We start from the raw sequence: 8,857 nt of genomic DNA on the forward strand, positions 1-8,857 counted from the left end.
GTGTGGTTTGGACTAGTTCAAACGATGTGTGGTCGAAATTGAATGTTGGTGTGTGGTTAAGACGTTTCATCATGGAGTTCTTTGTAAATACAATAATTCCATCTCGGCGAGAATTACGGGTTAACAACTTGATGGAGTAAACGGTGGGTGTTAGATCCGCACACTTGGGCTCATCGCCTGATGTTTTTAGCCATGTTTCTGTCAGGAAAAAGACGTCAATATTCTGGTCGTTGATAAAGATAACTATTTCTGTGCACTTGTCCGGTGATCCTACTGACTGGACATTGAATAATGCAATACGCAGATATATCTCTTGGATAGTTGACACAAAGGTTGACGAATTAACAGGGATTTGAATTAGGTTATCGAATATTTTAAAATCGATCTATTCATTTAGTGTTTCTGGCATACATCTAGTTTTCTAAATATAACTCGGTTACTAGAAGTTCCCACAAAAACATCACTTTTGCCCTAGCGCAGTGTTGTTTTGGACGATTGATAGTAATTGATAGTAATTATCACCCGCTACATAGAACACGAAAGAGCGTGAAAACAAAATTGCACCTGCAGACAAGTGTAATTATATATAGCATGCACACACATACAGATACACAGATTGATCTTATTTTCCTTGTAAACGGATGTGATAAATAAAAGAGTGAGCCTGTTTGAGGTTTACTAATCATCAAAGCCCCGCAAAAACATTTCCTCGCTGAGCAGAATTTTCAATGTAGGTATCCGGCGATTTATAGAAAAGAGTGGATTTTATTGAAAAACATGTGTTTGATGAAACATTATCTTTTACCAGGATTACAGAGGTTGTAAATATGATTCAGGGCATAAATCAGGAAACGTGTCTAAGTATATTTAAGGCACGAACAAGGAACGTGTTTACATATGATTAAGGGCATATATAACGAAACGTTTCTAAATATGATTAAGGCACGAATAATGAAATATGTCTAAATATGGTTAAGGCATGAATAATAAAACGTGTCTAAATAGGATTAATGGAATAAATATGCAACATGTCTAAATATGATTAAGGTACGAATAATGAAAGGTGTCTAAATATGATAAAGTTACGAATAATGAAAGGTGTCTAAATATGATTAAGGCACGAATAATGAAAGGTGTCTAAATATGATTACGGTACGAATAATGAAAGGTGTATAAATATGATTAAGAGCATAAATAAAGTTGATGTATTCTCGTCTGCATGTTTACTCGTGTAATACAGACTCCAACATTCAAACAAAGGAAATGAAACAGAAGTAACGATGTATGGGGATGGTATGGGTAGTAGTCATGAAGGACTCCAAATAAAATTTATAAATTAACGACGGAGTCACATTTAATGCGGAAACAATGAGCTAACATTTGCTTACTTGATTCTATATCTACTTTTTAAGGAAAGACGTTCATGAAGTTATTCAATGTCCTCATTTGAAAGAACATTTGCGTGTTGTTTTAGTGATCACAACTGAGCAGGCATTTCATTAAACTAAAATGCCTGAGTATTGAGTTTGAGATGACCTTAGTTGACTTAAAACATTGGCAGTGGACTATTTTTACTGCTTGCACTACGTGATGATCCGGGAAATATTTTAACTTCCGTAATGTACTGAAATTTTTAATATACAAACCAATTAGTGTGAACAATGACGTAAATTCGCAAGACATATATAAAGGATTGTCATAACACCAGGATATACAACAGAGCTAAATGAACACGTCTCTATCAATGCTCAAGCAGTACAAATAGTCCACTGCCACAGCAGGCTATTTCGCCTGAATGCCAGGAAAACGAGTACCGATATCTTTCTCCATCTCGACATTATGATTGCCTGCGAAATAGTTTGTTCGTGTAATAAAAATAAAATAGAAACAAACAACATGTGTCCTTGAAAAGAAACCAGTCATTGAATCAAATGAGCAAAATCATCTGATGTATCGATAATGTTCAATGTTCTAAAACCTTTACGTCCAAATTAATGCTTAATCGTCGAAGATCCTTCATCGCGAGAAGCATTTGAGAGAGAGAGAGAGAGAGAGAGAGAGGAGGCAGGGAGAGTCTAAAATTGAAATGATATAAGATTACACGCATACAAATAAGATATCAAATTGCAAATAGAATGCGCCAAATCGTAATCGGTTATGTATTCATATATATATATATATATATATATATATATATATATATATATATATATATATATATATATATATATATATATAAACCGCCATATACCTTTCTATGTCTCCTCTTTCCTCTCCATTTTTCGTCTGTGACCTGCAATATATAATATTACTTGTTGTATACTCTGTTTTTCTACTTTCTTTCCGATCGATGACTTCATATAAAAGCGCAAATTTATCTCTTTACATCCCACTCTCTCTCACTCCCAGAAAACATAGTCTGTTGCACAACCTGCACCACAGTTAAAGCAGAGCAAACTGTTTTAAACAATCTGTCTTCAATATATTTTCCTTCTGCCTACTCATGTTTTTCCGGAAGAAACTGGATTAGTTCAGCACTTTACACAAATATGTGCAAGATTTCTTTGGTAACTTACGTAGAATACAACATCCATACCACTAATAGTAGATTGTACTTTTACTGAAAATAACAGACTTTTCTATCAATACGAAGCTGATTGATGGCGAAATATCGAGTACTTAAATGCGACATTTATCAAATAGTTCTAAAAACTATATACTCGTGGAAACTTCGGTATCATCGGAGCTCGACAGGTTTTGATCTTTTTTAATACGTGTAAAACATCTAAGTACGATGACAGGCTCCTCTGTTCAAATAGTTTTTACGCATATCATGCTTATCGAGCAACTTTTTATATGCCGAATAACTTGCGTTCCGGACACATTTTATGGATCTAGGAGCAGAAATAAATATACGTTTTCAAGTAAATTGCTTGATATTTCTACCACTGCAAGGACTACTTCTGACTACGCAGTTGGTTCCTCAATGTGTAATTCGTCCTATTCGTGCAAAGAAGTTTCATTTTTACCCCGAAACTGCTTTTGTGACGAAATTTGCCGCCATTTTGAAGATTGCTGCTGGGACAACCGACATCAATCCGACTCTTTTGCATCCCAGCCTTTGCCACCAAAATATGTTTTCTCTTGCCTAGAGATTCCGGAAATAAAGTATGGTTCTCCGTTTCTTATTGTGAACAAATGTCCATCGGACTGGGATGACTTGCAGGTTCGGAAAATGTGCGAATCTCCCATACTATACAGTTTTATGGAACGAATTTCTGTGACCGATATTTATACAGGTGTACACTTCAGAAATACGCATTGTGCTTTGTGCAATTCTGTTACGGATTATCTATTCTGGAAATCAGAAGTGATGTGCGAGGAAGACTTTCATCCAGACAATATTAGTATAAGAAATAGAGAAGACTGCGCTTTTCGATTTCTTCCACCCGGCCCAAACGTTACGTACCGAGCTTGTCATCAAAATGACATCATAGACTCATGTCGTGCAGCCGACAATGTTGCCAATACGTCGGTGGTATCTATGTGTACTAATGGAGGGTATGCCTTAGTTTATGAAGGAATGCATGCTTACAAAAACATCCACTGCGCTTTGTGTAATGGTGCTGAGAAAAGTACTTTACAATGCAAACCAAGAAAACGTACGTTTTCTACTACCAAGCCAGGTAAGGGTTTAAGAAAGTTCTACAGCTATCGTCTTCTTGTCGATTTAAATATCAGAGTCGGTGAGAAAGACGGTGTTCTAGTAGACTATGGATCGAGATGTTCTGTGGACGAAATATATGATCCGTTTGAAAATAAATGCAGCAATGTATTTTGCTTTGAACCATTTGTTTTCAAATCAGGAAAGTGCATTTTAGTACATTATTGGCCTGAAATCAAGTCCAATACAACTTTCCCTTTCGGAAATCAAACATGCCTCTATGTCCCATTGAAATCTGGGACATTTGAATTTCTCTCGGGGAAGAACATTAGGATTCTGTCTACCGGACATATTTATAAGGAAACAGAGTACCGTATTGATGGAAACCAAACCTTTGTATGTGCTGATATATCTAAACAAGGAACTGGATACATGCCCATGTTTTCTTATGAAGAGGTAACTATCACGTTGGCTGGTGGAATTTTATCTTTATCCTCCTTGCTGGTTAACTTTGTAATTTATTCCTGCTTCCATCAATTAAGAAATATTCCTGGAAAGATGCTAATGAGCCTAATAGCCGCGCTTTTTATAGCGAACTTACTCTTTCTTATGTCGGCAGCATTTGAAATGGTGAGTGAATTATGCATCGCTGTCGCCATAGCCATGCACTATTTATTTCTTGCCTCGTTCTGCTGGATGAATATCATGGACTTTGACCTTTGGTGGACATTTTCCAGACAATTTTCGGTAACTAACAACGACGTAAAATCTTCAAAACGATTTTGCTTCTACTCTGCTTATGCTTGGACCCTTCCACTTTTAATTGTGATAGCGGCCGTATCTGTAAATTTTGCTAACATTGACCCTCGTTTCCAACATTGGCAGCCATACTACGGTGCAGGTGTGTGCTGGATCAGAAACAGAGAAGCCATGATTCTATTTTTCATGGGGCCACTTTTGATATTTAAATTGTTTGACATCGTTGCCTTTTCAGCAACAGTCGTTCATATTTACCGTGCTAGGAAACAGTCGGCAATGGTACAGAAGAAAAACAGCAAGTGTAAATTTTTAATTTACATTAAGCTATCACTTATCATGGGATTGACATGGGTGTTTGCATTCATTTCTAATATGGCGCAGATTCCGGCATTGTGGTACGTGTTCATTTCTCTGAACACTTTGCAAGGCGTGTTCATTTGTCTATGCTTCGTATGTACAAAGAAAGTGTTCCGATTGATATCAGCAATAGCAATAACATTGCTTGACAAACGGAGAAAGGGATCTGTAGAATTGATATCGAACACTGCATCTAAGTCAAAATCAGGAAAAACGTTACAAACTTCGGCATCAAAAAGTTCACAAGGCTCAGTGTAGGAATATTTCTGCATGTTCCACCTTCATCTGTTTTATTTTAAGCAGTTATCTAGGATGCATTCTGTTCCGTAGCGTACCCGTATTCTGCGTGTTCATGCATGACAAAATCATTTTTACCAAGAACACCCTGTGCACAATTAGAATGTGTTAGCTGACACAATACTTCCTTTAACGTGCCAAATCTCAGAATATACGCTATTGTAGATTGACAGTGACACAGTAAAACCTACAAGTTATCAGTACTGTTTTGCTTTGCTACATTGTTCATGCAGTATGTAATCGATGTTCAAATTTTATGTTGTATTCATTTTATTATTGATATGCAATTAATTTATTTAAGAAATTTATTTGTCAAAAGGTTTGTAAAATTAGAAATATAGACTATACCCTCTAATTGCACATTGAATGTTTTATGTCACTGTAATTTCATTACTCGTATAAGTAACACTTTCCTTAACAAGTATAGTTTGACACATTCATTCTATAATTTTTTTTTTATTTCTCTCAAAATATGCTTCTTCAAACGTGCATCGAGTTATGTCAATTGCGCAGGTTACTTTAAGGCTTTCTCCTTCGTTACGTGTCTATATTTTTGTGTAATGAGTAATATACGCTAGAGCGCAGAAACCAACTTAATTCTTTTTTTCTATTAGTTCGATGCATTATTCTGACCTTTTCCTTCCTTTATCTATTGCGGTTCTTCCTTTCATTTGTGTTTTATTTTCGTTTAAATAGGGCGCTCGTGTTACGTTCTCACATAAGAAACCTTGCACTTAGTACTATTAGGGTATTTATGTACATGACTATTTTTATTGGCAGGGAATATTTGATCTATTTGGTGGATACTCTAGTATATGTTGTAACAGAGTACTAATCCCACTTACAATCCTTCTGTCTGTCGATGCGCCTCATAACTCTAAGTAATAAAATAATTCTGTAGTCTCACATTTGCTAGTATAGAGACAGAGCTACTGATAATTATATTTTTATGACAGTTATATAAAACATCATGACAAATGCACTTGGAAGATTGATATTTTTGCCATTGCGTTCCTTATATTCCTGGTTTACACGTTTAATGCAGACCCGACTTATCATTATTGATGGTTCACCATCTTCAATATGATAAAGATCTGAACTTCGTTATCCCAATATGGACGCTGTTAGAAGATTTCATTTTAGTTAGATTTTCATTCGTTTTCAGAAATTATAAATATCTACTGTTAATTTAATCAGCAAATGCTCATTTCTGTGATCTAACATCTGTGTCATGTATATTTCGTTTTTTATTGGAAAAGGTACAAATTTAAGTTTTCTTCTTAGCTTTTCTATTCAAAAGTTTTATCTAAATCGATCTATTCATTTAGCGTTTCTGGCTTTTCTACATATAATTCGGTTACTAGAGGTTCCCACAAAAACCTCAATTTTGCCCTTGCGCAATGTTGTTTTTGGACGATTGATAGTAATTCATAGTAATTATCACCCGCTACATAGAACGCAAAAGAGCGTGAAAACAAAATTGCACCTGCAGACAAGTGTAATTATATATAGTATGCACACACATATAGATACACAGATTGATCTTATTTTCCTTGTAAACGGATTTGATAAATAAAAGAGTGAGCCTGTTTGAAGTTTACTAATCATCAAAGCCCCGCAAAAACATTTCCTCGCTGAGCAGAATTTTCAATGTAGGTATCCGCCGATTTATAGAAAAGAGTGGATTTTATTGAAATACATGTGTTTAATGAAACTTCATCTTTTACCGGGATTACAGAGGTTGTAAATATGATTAAGGACATAAATTATGAAACGTGTCTAAATATATTTAAGGCACGAATAATGAAACGTGTTTACACATGATTAAGGGCATAAATAATGAAAAGGGTCTAAATATAACTAAGCCACGAATAATGAAACGTGGCTAAATATGATTAAGGCACGAATAATGAAATGTGTTTAAGTATGGTTGAGGCATGAATAATAAAACGTGTCTAAATAGGATTAATGGAATAAATAATGAAACATATCTAAATATGACTAAGGCATGAATAATGAGACGTGTATAAATATGATCAAGGTACGAATAATGAAAGGTGTCTAAATATGATTAAGGTACGAATAATGAAAGGTGTCTAAATATGATAAAGTTACGAATAATGAAAGGTGTCTAAATATGATTACGGTACGAATAATGAAAGGTGTCTAACATGACTAAGACCATAAATAAAGTTGATGTGTTCTCGTGTGCATGTTTACGTTTGAAGACTCGCGTATTACAAACCCCAAAATTCAAACAAAGGAAATGAAACAGAAGTAACGATGGATTGGGATGGTATGGTTAGTAGTCATGACGGAATCCAATTAAAATTTACAAATTAACGACGGAGTCAAATTTAATGCGGAAACAATGAGCTAATATTTGCTTAATTGATTCTATGTCAACTTTTTAAGGAAAGTCGTTTGTCAAATTATTCAATGTCCTCATTTGAAAAAAAACAACATTTGCGCAGTGTTTTAGTGATCACAACTGAGCAGGCATTTTATAAACTGAAATGCCTGACTATACAGTGTGAGTTGACCTTAGCTGACCTAAAACTGTGGCAGTGGACTATTTGTACTGTACATAATATACCACGTGAATGGAGTGAGAGTGTGAATGTTACAAAAGCTCCACATTTTCAACTGCTTGCACTATGTGATGATCCAGGAAATATTTTAACTTCCGTAATGTACTGAAGTTTTTAATATACAAACCAATTAGTGTGAACAATGACATAAATTCGCAACACATATAAAGGATCGTCATAACATCAGAATATACAACAGAGCTAAATTAACACGTCTCTATCACTGCAAGAAGGAAAGGCAGAAACACACACACACACACACGCACACACACACACACACACACACACACACACACACACATATATATATATATATATATATATATATATATATATATATATATATATATATATACTGGTATACGGGGGGCCCCGAGTGGCCGAGTGGTCTAAAGCGCTCTCCGTTACGGATCACTGCCATCTCACCTCTGCGTGGGTTCGAGTCTAGAATTCGGCTAATGTGGGTATGTGAGAAAGCTTGCCAGTAGCTTCTCGTGGGTCGGTGGTTCTTTCCGGTGTTTTCCCGTGTTCTTCCTCCACCATTAATACTGGCCGCCATGCATAGCCTATCGTGTGCTGGAAAATGGCGTTAAAGCTATCAACAACGACAATAACAACAACAATGTGTACGTATGTGTTTAGTATGTAACTTGAGCAGTGTAACAATAAGTATAATGCTTAAGCTTAAGTATAAGCTTAAAGCTCTTCATGTTGCTTAACTTGATTCCTTCTGCATTCCTATTTACAAGTCACAAAATAGGTTAATAAGAATTGCTTTAGATAAATGTGACTATGTGACTATTATTTCTCAAGTAAGATACACAAATTAAATTTTATAATTGTATGACACTCCGTTAGGAGTTTGATGTAACAGTAACTAAATGCATACTCCTAATAACGTCACATACATTATACTCTTGTTTTTAAATTTACGCTGTGGAATCGGTTGGACCGTTCTGTCATGCTTGTACTGTACCCCGACTCCAGTAATGCCCACTGCATCGATCCGCGCACGAAATGTGTGAACGAAAGTAAAAATCTCTCATTTTCGTAGGAAAATAGTCATTAATTTCACGCAAAACACAATTTGAAGCATTGTATGTACAATACAATTTGTAAAAAGTCCATGTTCTAAAAGTGTTTTAAACTCTCCGAGCTTTATCGATGTTAATGAGGCAGTTAGCACGGT

General features: G+C 35.4%; 1 long non-coding RNA gene across 1 annotated transcript in view; it reads right to left on the reverse strand.

The window, feature by feature from the left end:
- The window catches only part of LOC149790312 (uncharacterized), a 61,121-nt gene extending 58,821 nt beyond the window's left edge, over positions 1 to 2,300 (reverse strand). The window contains exon 1 of the long non-coding RNA XR_016424043.1: positions 2,252 to 2,300. This is a non-coding gene — a long non-coding RNA (uncharacterized LOC149790312). The remainder of the gene's footprint in view (positions 1 to 2,251) is intronic.
- Between the last annotated feature and the right edge of the window lie 6,557 nt (positions 2,301 to 8,857).

The sequence above is a fragment of the Sinohyriopsis cumingii genome, chromosome 10 (assembly GCF_028554795.1).
Source record: "Sinohyriopsis cumingii isolate HCF-2022 chromosome 10, ASM2855479v2, whole genome shotgun sequence".
Lineage (NCBI taxonomy): Eukaryota > Metazoa > Mollusca > Bivalvia > Unionida > Unionidae > Sinohyriopsis > Sinohyriopsis cumingii.